This window comes from Drosophila suzukii, chromosome 3, assembly GCF_043229965.1.
Source record: "Drosophila suzukii chromosome 3, CBGP_Dsuzu_IsoJpt1.0, whole genome shotgun sequence".
In the NCBI taxonomy this organism is placed as follows: Eukaryota; Metazoa; Arthropoda; class Insecta; order Diptera; family Drosophilidae; genus Drosophila; species Drosophila suzukii.
In genome coordinates this window covers 35533508-35547858 of record NC_092082.1, presented here as the reverse complement: position 1 = coordinate 35547858, position 14351 = coordinate 35533508, and the positions used below count along the sequence as shown (strand labels likewise).

Below are 14351 nucleotides of genomic sequence, written 5' to 3'. Positions count from 1 at the left end.
TTTTCCGCATCTGCAAAATAAATAAATGATTTAATAAATAATAAAAAAATACATGAATAATTTTTTACAACAAAATAAAATAAATCAAGTGACCGAAAACAAAAGTTTGCAAATTTCTTCTCGATATTTTATATTTTTAGACAAGGCTAATGGTAAATCTATAAAAAAAATGGAAGGCCAAGTCGTTCCATCTTAAGCATATTATCCGAGGAACTTGTTCTGTCCCACAACTTGGAGGGGGGGCAAAACAAGAAGAAGCTCAGACTACCCACATTTCGTCCGCGCTTTATTAAGTAAGTTTTTATTGAGGCTGAAAGTAACTATTGTTTGTAAGTTTAATTTTTAAAAGACTTCTGAGATTTTTACATTGAATGCCAAAGATAACATTTCATTTATTATAAATAAATCTTACAAATAACGATTACTTTCGGTCACTCGTTTTTATTCTCGTCTTGTTTTATTTTTAAAACTAATTTTTTTCTAGTACTAGATGCAATCGCCCTGGTGGAGCCGTCGGAGCCTCCCGAAAAGGCGCTGCAGAAGGCAATGCGGTGCGTTAAAAACTTGAGTTGTACCAAAAAAAAAGGCAACACCGGCACCAGATGCTGAGGAGGAGGTGCCAGCGACCCCAAAAACACCGAAAACCCCCGAGCTCAAATTTTAAAATAAACAAATAAAAATAAAAATTACAACTGAAATTTTATTTGCTGCTAAGCGCTCAACGTGTGCTGAATGTGCGCTTTTTCGCTGCTTGAATGAGCGCTCAACATATGCTGAATGTGTGCTTTTCCGCTGCTTAATCGAGAGCTCAACGTGTGCTGATTGTGTGCTTTTTCCGCTGCTTAATCGAGCGCTCAACATGTGCTGAACGTGTGCTTTTTTTGCTGCTCAAAAAAGAGCTCAAAAAAGCGCTCAATGCGTGCTAGTTTTTGTGCACTGATGAACCCTAGGACATGCCTATGTTAATTTAAGCACTCAATTCCATACAAATTATGCGCTCATTGAGCGCTCAGTGATGAACATTTTGCAGTGATTCAGTGCTCAATAAGCGCTGAATGGTACTGCAGGGTAGTGTCAAGGCTTGTCCTAACTACTTTGGTTTGAGAGCATTGGACTGAAAACGTTTCTACGCAAACTAGTCTCTCAGTTTTAAAGCTATCGGGCTGAAACTTTCCCAAAAGTCGTATATCTTTTGCAGGTAGTATATAAGTCGGAACCAGCCGGACCGGACAACTATATCATATAGCTCCCATAGGAATAATAGGAAAAACAAATTTAAAAAAATTATATCTTTGGTGTTTTTTAGCATATAACCTCCTAAGCTTGGACATAACATTTTTTAATTAGTTTTGAATTTCGAATTTAATTTTATCAAAATCGGACGACTATATCATATAGCTGCCATAGGAACGATCGGAAAATTGGTAGGAAAATAATATGACACAAATTATAGCTTGGAAATAACATTTTTTAATTAGTTCTGAATTTCGAATTTAATTTTATCAAAATCGGACGACTATATCATATAGCTGCCATGGAAACGATCGGAAAATTGGTAGGAAAATAATATGAAACAAATTATAGCTTCGGTGTTTTTTGACATATTATCTTATACTATTGGGAATTTAGTTTTTTGTTTTTTTAAATTTAATAATTATAGCTGCAAGGGTATATAAGCTTCGGCTTGCCGAAGCTAACTTCCTTTCTTGTTTTTCTTCGATTTTCCTTTTGCTACGTGCGGCCATATTGCCAATTTTTCCGACTCCATTTTTAATTGCATTTGGCCGCTCATCCTTACATACATACACATATATAAAATCGAGAAAAAAATTCCAAGCTTAGAACAAATATTGTGCAAATATAAGAAAAGCATACAGTGAGAATTATTTAATTTCCAGAGATCTGCCAATTCAGGCCCCCAAAACTTTCCAAGATTTTCTCACTGTATATCCGCAGCCGCTAAAATACCCCTGCAGTTCCAAAATTGAGTTAAGCGCCCAATCATCACGAAGCCGACTGCGACGTCGGCAGAGAAGCCAGCGATGCCGGCAGAGCTGAGCGCAACGGCGGCAAAGCGACGCGCTCTCAGTCGGGTCCGCAAAGAGAACGCACAAAAAAGTAATTTTGGGCTCTCCCTCTCTCGTCAAGTCTCAGACGAAAAAGTGCGCGTGAAGGGAAGGAGGCCCAGCAACTAAAATATATAGACCTTTGTGCACCCTTGCCTTTTGAATAATGCGACATTTGTTCGTAAATGTTAAAACAACGATTTAAAATAATAGGTTTCTGTTTTAAAATATTTTTATTTCTTAAACAAATTTATATGTTTATTAATATAATTTAATAATATGTAAAGTTTTAAAAATATATTTTTATAAACCGATTTGCATAGTCGAATATGTCTATAAATACCCTGCTTTTATGTGCAAGATGCATAGACCAAACGGGACATGCAAAAAAAACAACAACGGCTTAGCGGAACCGTTGTTGTTGTTGCTTGTTGTTTTTCTGGAAGGCACGCGCCTTTTTTCGTCTTTTCACTTGCGTTTACTTTAGTGAAGGAGTTAGAAGTTGAAGCAAACATACCAGCAATTTACTAAATTAAATTAAATTAGTGCCTTAAAAGTGAAAAAGAAACGATTCCCAGGTAAGTCTGTCGCAGACTAATAATATTTAAAACAGTGAGAGTAAAAAACAAGATAATCTATATTAAAAACAAGGAAGAACGCTATAGTCGAGTACCTCGACTATCAGATACCCGTTACTCAGCTATATGGAGATATGCAAGCAGCAAAGCGAGATTAAAATGCGCCACCTACCGGAGGTATACAGATTTAAGCGTTATGGGCGTTAGAGTGGGCGTGGCAAATTTTTTTTTGGATCAATCGATAGGTATCGACGAGACCAATACATTTCAGTTAAAATTTTTTATCTAGCATGAAAATTGTGGGCGTCACAGGTTTTCGCGGTTTGTGGGCGTTAAAGTGGGCGTGGCAAACTTTTTTTTGGGTCAATCGATAGGTATTGGTGAGAACAATACATTTCAGTTAAAATTTGTATTCTAGCATCAAAACTGTAGGAGCCACAGTTTTGGGCGGCTTGTGGGCGTTAGAGTGGGCGTGGCACTGTGCTGAAACAAACTTGCGCTGCGTAAGAAGCTCAGGAATCTGCACGCCAAATCTCAATAGCCTAGCTCCCATAGTTTCCGAGATCTCAGCGTTCATCCGGACGGACAGACAGACGGACAGACGGACATGGCTAGATCGACTCGGCTAGTGATCCTGATCAAGAATATATATACTTTATGGGGTCGGGAACGCTTCCTTCTGCCTGTTACATACTTTCCGACGAATCTAGTATACCCTTTTACTCTACGAGTAACGGGTATAATAAGGGAAATACAAGATTCCCAAAATAACACGTGGCGGAAAAAAAATAGCTGTGAAAAATATTAATTTTTGACGTGAAAAGCAACAAATGGTGCATATAATAAACAAATCTGTGAAAGAATTTAAAAATCTTATTGAGTGCAAAGTTTCTAGGGACAAAAAATAAGAGATGTTTGTTTTTAAAACTTATATTTGTGGTTAAAATTCGATAAAAATGAATATTAATAACATTTAACAACAATTCTTACTTTTGTGTACGTATTTAAATAAAAATCTCAAACATCTCCAATTTTCAGTTCCTGGAAAAGTGTTATTTTATTTCCGCAACTGCAAAATAAATAAATGTTTTAATAAATAATATAAAATACATAAATAATGTGTGGTTTATTTTTCGTAATAATTGTTTACAACAAAATAAAATAAATCAAGTGACCGAAAACAAAAGTTTGCTAATTTCTTCTCGATATTTTTTGCATTTTCTTATATTTTTAGACAAGGCTGAAGGTAAATCTATAAAAAAATGGAAGGCTAAATCGTTCCATCTTAAGCATATTATCCGAGGAACTTGTTCTGTCCCACAACTTACTTATTAAGTAAGTTTTTATTGAGGCTGAAAGTAACTATTGTTTGTAAGTTTAATTTTTAAAAGACTTCTGGGATTTTTACATTGAATGCCAAAGATAACATTTCTTTTATTATAAATAAATCTTACAAATAACGATTACTTTCGGTCACTCGTTTTTATTCTCGTCTTGTTTTATTTTTAAAACTAATTTTTTTCTAATACTAGATGCAATCGCCCTGGTCGATCCCTCGGAGCCTCCCGAAAAGGCGCTGCAGAAGGCAATGCGGTGCGTTAAAAACCAGATGCTGAGGAGGAGGTGCCAGCGACCCCGATAACACCGGAAACCCCCGAGCTCAATTTTTAAAATAAACAAATAAAAATAAAAATTACAACTGAAATTTTTTTTGCTGCTAAGCGCTCAACGTGCGCTGAAAGTGCGCTTTTTCGCTGCTTGAATGAGCGCTCAACGTGTGCTGAATGTGTGCTTTTATCGCTGCTCAATCGAGCGCTCAACATGTGCTGAACGTGCGCTTTTTCAGCTGCTCCATCGAGCGCTCAACATGTGCTGAACGTGTGCTTTTTCAGCTGCTCAATCGAGCGCTCAGGAGGGTGCTCAAAAAAGCGCTCAATGAGTGCTATTTTTTGAGCACTGATGAACCCTAGGACATGCCTATGTTAATTTCAGCACATAGCTCCATACAAATTGTGCGCTCATTGAGCGCTGAGTGATGAGCTTTTTGCAGTGATTGAGTGCTCAATAAGCGCTGAATGGTACTGCAGGGACTTTCACATATTTTTTCGTTTTTCCAAATACAGTCCACATATAATTAAACCGGCAATAATTATTTAATAAATGTAGAACCTCCGAACATTACTTACATTATATCCATATCTACATACATACAAATATCTACACACATACAAATATCTACATATAAATCCCCTGCAGTACCATTCAGCGCTTATTGAGCACTCAATCACTGCAAAAAGCTCATCACTCAGCGCTCAATGAGCGCACAATTTGTATGGAGCTATGTGCTGAAATTAACATAGGCATGTCCTAGGGTTCATCAGTGCTCAAAAAACAGCACGCATTGAGCGCTTTTTTGAGCACCCTCTTGAGCGCTCGATTGAGCAGCTGAAAAAGCACACGTTCAGCACATGTTGAGCGCTCGATTGAGCAGCTGAAAAAGCACACATTCAGCACATGTTGAGCGCTCGATTGAGCAGCGGTAAAAGCACACATTCAGCACACGTTAAGCGCTCATTCAAGCAGCGAAAAAGCGCACTTTCAGCGCTTAGCAGCAAATAAAATTTCAGTTGTAATTTTTATTTTTACTTGTTTATTTTAAAATTTGAGCTTGGGGGTTTCCGGTGTTATCGGGGTCGCTGGCACCTCCTTCTCAGCATCTGGTGCCGGCGTTGCCTTTTTTTGGTACAACTCAAGTTTTTAACGCACCGCATTGCCTTCTGCAGCGCCTTTTCGGGAGGCTCCGAGGGATCCACCAGGGCGATTGCATCTAGTATTAGAAAAAAATTAGTTTTAAAAATAAAAGAAGACGAGAATAAAAACGAGTGACCGAAAGTAATCGTTAGTTGTAAGATTTATTTATAATAAATGAAATGTTATCTTTGGCATTCAATGTAAAAATCCCAGAAGTCTTTTAAAAATTAAACTTACAAACAATAGTTTTCAGCCTCAACAAAAACTTACTTAATAAGGCACGGGCGAAATTTGGGTAGTCTGAGCGTCTTCTTGTTTTGCCCCCCCCTCCAAGTTGTGGGACAGAACAAGTTCCTCGGATAATATGCTTAAGATGGAACGACTTAGCCTTCCATTTTTTTATAGATTTACCATCAGCCTTGTCTAAAAATATAAAGAAAATTAAAAAAATATCGAGAAGAAATTTGCAAACTTTTGTATTCGGTCACTTGATTTATTTTATTTTGTTGTAAAAAATTATTTATGTATTTTTTTTATTATTTATTAAATCATTTATTTATTTTGCAGATGCGGAAAAAATACCACTTTTCCAGGGACGGAAAATTAGAGATGTTTGAGGTTTTTATTTAAATAGCCATGTTTGTTTACTTACACAAAAATAAAAATTGTGCTTTAATCAAAAAATCATAAGTTATAAAAACAAACATCTCTTATTTTTGGTCCCTAGGAACTCAGCACTCAATAAGATTTTAAAATTTTTTCACAGATTTGTTTATTATATGCACCATTTGTTGCTTTTCACGTCAAAAATTAATATTTTTCACAGCTATTTTTTTTCCGCCACGTGTTATTTTGGGAATCTTGTATTTCCCTTATTTTAAATATAGATTATCTTGTTTTTTACTCTCACTGTTTTCAATATTATTAGTCTGCGACAGACTTACCTGGGAATCGTTTCTTTTTCACTTTTAAGGCACTAATTTAATTTAATTTAGTAAATTGCTGGTATGTTTGCTTCAACTTCTAACTCCTTCACTAAAGTAAACGCAAGTGAAAAGACGAAAAAAGGCGCGTGCCTTCCAGAAAAACAACAAGCAACAACAACAACGGTTCCGCTAAGCCGTTGTTGTTTTTTTTGCATGTCCCGTTTGGTCTATGCATCTTGCACATAAAAGCAGGGTATTTATAGACATATTCGACTATGCAAATCGGTTTATAAAAATATATTTTTAAAACTTTACATATTATTAAATTATATTAATAAACATATAAATTTGTTTAAGAAATACAAATATTTTAAAACAGAAACCTATTATTTTAAATCGTTGTTTTAACATTTACGAACAAATGTCGCATTATTCAAAAGGCAAGGGTGCACAAAGGTCTATATATTTTAGTTGCTGGGCCTCCTTCCCTTCACGCGCACTTTTTCGTCTGAGACTTGACGAGAGAGGGAGAGCCCAAAATTACTTTTTTGTGCGTTCTCTTTGCGGACCCGACTGAGAGCGCGTCGCTTTGCCGCCGTTGCGCTCAGCTCTGCCGGCATCGCTGGCTTCTCTGCCGACGTCGCAGTCGGCTTCGTGATGATTGGGCGCTTAACTCAATTTTGGAACTGCAGGGTATCTACATACATATCCATACCCAAATACATACAAATATCTACATACATACAAATATCTACATACATATCAATATCTACATACATATCCGTATCTACATACATACAATTATCTACATACATACAAATCTACATATATTCACATATAATTTTAACTCCACCATCCCGTTCCATCACCATCAAACACCATCAAACTTTTTAGTATTTTTTTTGGTATTTGGTATTTACTACTTAAAATTTATTTTATCCAGGGAAAACAATACCAGCACTCCACCACATGCATAGCATCCCCCGTTCACCACATTTTTCGGTATATTTTAGTATTTTTTCCCTTGGAATATTACATTATCAACAGATTACTTTGAATTATAGTATTGTTTTAATTTATATAATTAATAGCTTCCTCCGGCCAACAACTTGTTGGCATATTCTGGTATTTTTCTTCATTCAGACGTTGAAGTAAAAGCGAAATAATACAATTACTCCACCGGGGACTACATATTAACACATGTTTTGAATTTTTCCCCCGTCCATTTATTTCCAACTCAAAAAATACCAGCACTAAAAAAAAAATATACCAAACTTGATCCCAATTACAATATACATATACCAAAAAGGTTAAATAATATAGTATTATTTCTCCACGGGTGATATACGAACTCCTTACTCACCGTTCCTTATCCGTATCTTTGGGTTTATTTCCGCAAAGTAAACCAGGTCGGTACTTGCTCCAATTTCTATTTCTCCGATCCACTACTTTTTTTATCGACGCCTCGTTCTACTGTTCCAGAAGTGGGCCAGGTGTCCTATTTATTCGACATAAACAAAGGCGAGCAGATTCTGACCCAAAAAAGGTCATTTATTTTAAATGTCCGTTGGAAGTGATAACAACAAGTTGTCTATTCCACAGCCCGTAGTTCCAGGCATATCTGTAGAGCCGCCATCACACCTTTCTACACAGAGGCAACTCCTCTTAATCGCCTTCGAATCTTTCCCCGAGACCCAGATCAAGACCAAATACGCCAGTTGCCACCGGTTCCGGGTCCACGGACTCTACAGTCCAAAATTACTTCGCGACGGGGTATAGATCCGTCTTGCTGGGTACCGCCATAATTGACATATGTCACCTGGGGTCGAATTTTAAAGCTCGTGCCTTGATAGATTCAGGATCAGAGGCATCCATTATTTCTGAGCGGCTGTTCAAATTAATTAAGTTGCCTCACCAGGTAATCCGAGCCCAAGTATCAGGCTTAAACCAGACAGTATCCGCTGAATCCAAAAAGCTCTGTCAGTTTACCATCCGTTCTCCGACCAGGCCTGGTTTGCAAATAAACACGACGGCCTGTGTTCTTCCTCAATTAGCTGGAAACCTCCCATCCTGTCCGATTCCGCAACAGTTTTTACGGGATCTTCCCGAACTGCCACTAGCGGATTCAAAGTTCTACGAGAGCGCACAGATAGATATTCTGGTCGGGGCCGGCCTACTGCCTTACATTCTCCTCAGCGGCACCCGGCCGAACATTTGTGGCTCTCTCCTCATCAGATTTCCGTTTTTTCGACACGAATCTACCACACGGTTGACACGTCCCTGGATAGGCTTCTCACCACATTTTGGGAGGTGGAGGAGGATCTGCCAGTAAAAGTGACAAAATCTTCCGATTTGACATGTGAGGAAAATTTTCTCCGGACGACTACGAGAGACGATAACGGCAGGTATGTCGTAAGTCTTCCGTTTCGTGATCCTAACGAGGTCAGTCCGATAAGTACTTAGCCTCACCGCCCGATGGCGTCACTATCGCAAGAGAAATTTACTATCGTGTAGTACATTCTCGTAGACGGCTACTGTCGAAATTTCAGCCGAACCGGACACGTAGTTATACCCGTTACTCGTAGAGTAAAAGGGTATACTAGATTCGTCGGAAAGTATGTAACAGGCAGAAGGAAGCGTTTCCGACCCCATAAAGTATATATATTCTTGATCAGGATCACTAGCCGAGTCGATCTAGCCATGTCCGTCTGTCCGTCTGTCCGTCTGTCTGTCCGGATGAACGCTGAGATCTCGGAAACTATGAGAGCTAGGCTATTGAGATTTGGCGTACAGATTCCTGAGCTTCTTACGCGGCGCAAGTTTGTTTCAGTAGACTGCCACGCCCACTCTAACGCCCACAAGCCGCCCAAAACTGTAACTCCTACAGTTTTGATGCTAGATAGAAAATTTTAACTGAAATGTATTGATCTCATCAATACCTATCGATTGACCTAAAAAAAAGTTTGCAACGCCCACTTAAACGCCCACAAACCGCGAAAACCTGTGACGCCCACAATTTGCTTGCTAGATAAAAAATTTTAACTGAAATGTATTGGTGTCGTCAATACCTATCGATTGACCCAAAAATAAATTTGCCACGCACACTCTAACGCCCATAACGCTTAAATCTGTCTACCGCCGGTAGGTGGCGCATTTTATCTCGCTTTGCTGCTTGCATATCTCCATTTCCCTTTGAGTAACGGGTATCTGATAGTCGAGGACCTCGACTATAGCGTTCTTCCTTGTTTTGTTTTGACTGCGTGTGGAATCGGACGTGTCCGCGAATTTTGGAAAAATGGAGAAAGAGCAATATCGGTCTTTGATTCGATTCTGGTTTTTGCAAGGGAAATCGCGCAGCGAAATCAAAGAGCGCTTGGGTGCTGTGTACGGTGACTCTTCTCCTTTGATGGCGACCGTCAAAAATTGGTTTAACGAGTTTCAACGTGGTCGCACGTCGGTTTTTGATGAGCCACGCCCAGTGCCCCAAAAACGGCTACCACGGAGGATAACGTGACAAAAATCCACGATCTCGTATTGGCAGACCGCCGATTGAAGATACGCGAGAAAGCTGAGACAGTCGGCATGTCAAAACACTGCGTGGGTCATATCCTGCATGAAATGTTGGGCATGAGAAACCTGTCGGCGTTTGCTCACTCCGGACAACAAACGCAACCGTGAGACCACTTCAGAGCAGTGTTTGACGCTGTTTAAGTGCAATCCGAAGGAGTTTCTGCGTCGTTTCGTGACCGTCGACGAAACATGGATCCACTGGTACACAGCAGAGCCCAAGGAACAGTCGAAACAGTGAACTTCACCCGGCGAACCTGCCCCGAAGAAGGCGAAGACTGTCCCATCGGCCGGAAAGGTGATGGCCACCGTTTATTGGGATTCATAAGGTGTGATCTACATCGACTACCTGGAGAAGGGCAAAACGGTCACAGGGCTGTACTATTCCGAATTATTGGGCCGATTCGCCGCCGAATTGCAGAAAATACGGCCCCATTTGGCGAAGAAAAAAGTGCTCTTCCATAATGACAACGCACCTGCTCACACTTCCGCCTTCGACAAGGCCAAATTGGTCAAATTGGGCTACGAATTGCTACCCCATCCACCATGTTCTCCAGATTATGCCCCGTGAAAAAATGTATCGGCAGATATGGGTAGATCCGAAGCATTTCCCGTTCCAGTGCATCTTGTTCCGCATCAGCGAGGGGCCCATTCGAGATTTCGAATTACAGACGGTAACTTTTGGAGTCAATTGCGCGCCTTTCCTCGCCATTCGAGTCCTGCAACAGCTGGCAACTGACGTGCAGCTCAGCCATCCAAGAGCGAGCAACGTCATTCGAAGTCATATGTATGTAGACGATGTCCTTTCGGGATCTGACTCCGCCGAGGACGCTCAGTTCATTGCTTGCGAGCTACAAAGTGCTCTAGATTCCGCAGGGTTTCCATTGAGAAAATGGACTTCCAACCACAAAGAAACATTAGCTCATATTCAAAGCGATAATCTTCTGACAACCGACTTCCTCGAGATCGACACTGCGAGCACAGCCAAAACTCTCAGCGTACGATGGAAGCCGACGTCCGATGAGTTCTTTTTCGTCCCACCAGATTTAGAAACGGAAATCTCCCCCACGAAAAGCCAAGTCTTTTTGCAAATTGCCAAGCTGTTTGATCCAGCAGGCTGGCTCGCTCCATTTGTTGTGTGTGCCAAAATCTTTATGCAAATCTTTGTCTCCAGGATCTAGGTTGGGACGATAAACTTCCAATTGAGCTGTGCCAAAGGTGGAACAGCTTTCTCCAGAACTATTCGGTCCTAGACCAGGTCAGAATACCCAGATGGGTTTTCTTCCGCCCAGAGTTTTGCGTACAGCATCACGGATTCTGTGACGCCTCGCAAAAGGCAAACGGAGCTGCGATCTACATGCGCGTAGAGCTAGGCCATAAGACAAGGGCCACTTGCTCACGGCCAAGACGCGTGTGACGCCAGTCAAAACGGTGTTCCTTCCCAGGCTGGAGCTATGTGGGGCTCTCCTTTTGTCCGAGATGGCCGAAGCCATTCATCCAAATATGCCGAGGCTGACCACAAAACTCCATTGTTGGACCGATTCCACGATTGTGCTAGAATGGTTAGCCAAATGGACCCACTTGGCTGCAATGTCCACGCGATCATTGGCCAAGCCAGGGAACCGACCTGCCTGTGACCGAGATCGAGAGGCGTGCCGTCAAAGCCCATGTGGCGTATATGCCGACAGAAGATTTTCTGGATCGCTTTTCCAAATTAGATAGAGCATTGCGGGTACTCGCGTATGTCCATCGATTTGTCCAGCGATGTCAAAGACAATCACCGCTTTCCGCCGCCGCGGAACAGCTCATGACAATTTGCACTCAGCGCAGGTATTTTTCTAAAGAATATCGCTGCTTGAATCAGAAGCGTCCTGTGCCCGCGGCAAGTTCTTTCTAGACAAGAAAGGGCTAATCAGGGCATGCGGCCGCATAAAGGCCTGCGACAGTTTGCGGTATGATGAACGAATTCCTATAATCCTACCGTACGAATGTGCACCCTCGCGCCTTCTGGTAAAATTCACGCATCTCATTCCATTACATGGTTGTAATGTGGTGCGTCTCACCCGGTCCAGATACTGGGTTCCGAGAATAAAGAACTTGGTGAAGGCAGTGGTTAGCTTCTACAAGGACTGCGTTATCCACAAAAAGATATTGCAAGTCCAGATGATGATGAGTGTCTTTTTCCCGTCCGTTCACGTACACAGGGATGGACTACGCCGGCCCGTTTGATATAAAAAAGAAAGAGCTTGTGTTATTACAAAAGGGTATGTGTTGGTTTTCGTTTGTTTTTCTACAAGGGCCATCCATCTAGAGCCTACATCCGACTTAACGACTGAAAAGTTTCTTGCCGCTTTTGCTCGTTTCGTCTCTAGAAGAGGGTGTCCTCGCCAAGTCCAGTCCGACAATGGAAAGACCTTCGTCGGCGCCTCCACCGTGCTTTCCCGAGACTTCCTGCAAGCCGTTAAGGAGTCTGTGACCGATGCGTATAGTCATCAGCAGCTCACCTGGCAATTCATTCCTCCTGGGGCACCCCATATGGGAGGCCTATGGGAAGCTGGTGTCAAGAGCTTCAAGACCTTGTTTTACAAGTCCACCGCTACACGGAAGTACACCTTTGAAGAGCTGTCCACCCTCCTAGCGAGAATCGAAGCTTGTCTGAATTCCAGACCGCTATCTCCCATGTCCGAGGATCCAACTGATCTCTTAGCGTTGACACCAGGGCACTTTCTTGTTGGTGGACCTCTTCTATCCATAGTGGAACCTGAAGTAAAGGGCGAATCCAAGTCCATTCTGAACCGGTGGCAGCACTTAAAGTCTCTCCATCAACAATTCCGCACTCGATGGAAGGATGAGTACCTTAAGGAGCTCCACAAGCGCAACAAGTGGCAAGTCCCCACAGAAAATCTGCGTGTTGGCGATCTGGTCGTCATTAAGGATGACAATTTGCCCTCAAATGAGTGGCGACTCGGAAGAATAGACTCCGTTTTTCCGGGAGCCGATGGCAATGTCCGCGTAGTCGACATTCGTACGACACGCGGCATTGTCAAACGTCCAGTGACCAAGGTGGTTCTTCTTCCAAGAGAGCCGCCCAAAATTACCTCGTAACGAGCCGCGTTTCTTACACACCTTTGTCCGTAGCCATTATCCACGTCATTGTTAATCAGCCCTGTTTGTTTTTTCCTTATCCACACTCTAAACAGGAAAATGGCTCCCCGTTCACGTAGCGCTCAGGCTTTGGACAGCAGACGTACTAGAGGTACTCAGTCCTACCGATGCCGAGCCTGCCGCGGAATCCATCCTCTTCGGAAGTGTCAGAGGTTCCTAAAGCTGAGCGCAGAGAAGCGGCTGCGGGCAGTTCTTATTAACAAGTACTGCGCGAACTGTCTCGCACACGAGCACTCCACTGGGAGCTGTCGTAGCGGTGACCGGTGCAGAACGTGCAACCGGAACCATCACGTTCTGCTGCACATGCACGACCTTGTTTCCCGGAAAAAATCCGGCTCCAAGCAAAAGTCCGGCTCCAAGCAAAAGTCCCGCTCCAAGCAACAGCCCGCTTCTCCGCAGCGTTCGCGCCGGCAAGATTCGCCAACTCGCCGAACGCCTGCCCCTCCACCGCGCTCAGCATCCTCGACACCAGCTCCGTCGCTCGCCGCACTGCTCCAGCGTCATAGCGTCAATGTCCTCCCGACTGCTGTGGTGATCGTCGAGACCGGAGAGAAGACGTTCGACACCGCCGCACTCATCGATCCGTGCACACCGACAAGCTCCATCGATGCATCCCTGGCCGCCGCGTTTCGTTTGCCGACAACAAACGTGGGCGATGAGAGCATCTGCACGGCTACGATTCTGTCGAAGGGCGACGAGGCCATCAAGCTGGAGGTGGTCCTCAAAATCGAGCCGAACGTGCGCACACACGAACCCCTACAGCTTAGACGCTTTCCGCCGCACCCAGCAGCAAATCGCACCAGCAGCAAATCGCCGAGGCCCAGCGCGGCAGCTCGACGACGCCGCCAGTTCCCGCCGTCGCCACCCACGCCATCATACCAGCGCCGACGGTACCTCGCTACCCCGCCGACGTACACAATTCTTTTCTAAATTCATTCTTGTTTATATAAAAAATTTGTGAATCCTTTTAATTGTACACTTTTCAGCTCTTTTCACGCGCCAACAAGTACTTGATTGATTGTTGTTTCTTTTTAGACGTTCGTGAACATGAAGAAAAATAAAGAGAAAATACGGCATATTTATACAGTATTACAACTATAAAGACAAAAATGCATCTCAAGCCGCCAATAAAATTTGTGCAGTTTATGGACAAGTTACAGTTTCCATTTTCACCGCACAACGATGGTTTCAACGTTTTCGTTCTGGTTTAAAGGTGGTCGAAGATGCGCCACGCTCCGGAAGGCGTGTCGTCAAAAATTGCGAGAAATTCGCTGAATTGTTCGAAAGAGACCGGCATA

The 14351-nt window shown here is 42.4% G+C and overlaps 1 protein-coding gene and 2 long non-coding RNA genes across 3 annotated transcripts in view; 1 reads left to right on the top strand and 2 right to left on the bottom strand.

Annotated features, from left to right (window-relative positions):
- nvd (cholesterol 7-desaturase nvd) overlaps window positions 1-14351 on the bottom strand; it is a 455974-nt gene that overhangs the window by 102030 nt on the left and 339593 nt on the right. The window lies entirely within an intron of this gene.
- On the top strand, window positions 3440-4343 carry LOC139352918 (uncharacterized). Its single transcript, XR_011603958.1, has 3 exons — window positions 3440-3640; window positions 3879-3979; window positions 4177-4343. It is a non-coding gene; the product is annotated as an uncharacterized lncRNA (long non-coding RNA).
- LOC139352919 (uncharacterized) lies at window positions 5272-7015 on the bottom strand. The gene is made up of 3 exons (XR_011603959.1): window positions 6340-7015; window positions 5666-5818; window positions 5272-5471 (listed from the first exon to the last, which is right to left on the bottom strand). It is a non-coding gene; the product is annotated as an uncharacterized lncRNA (long non-coding RNA).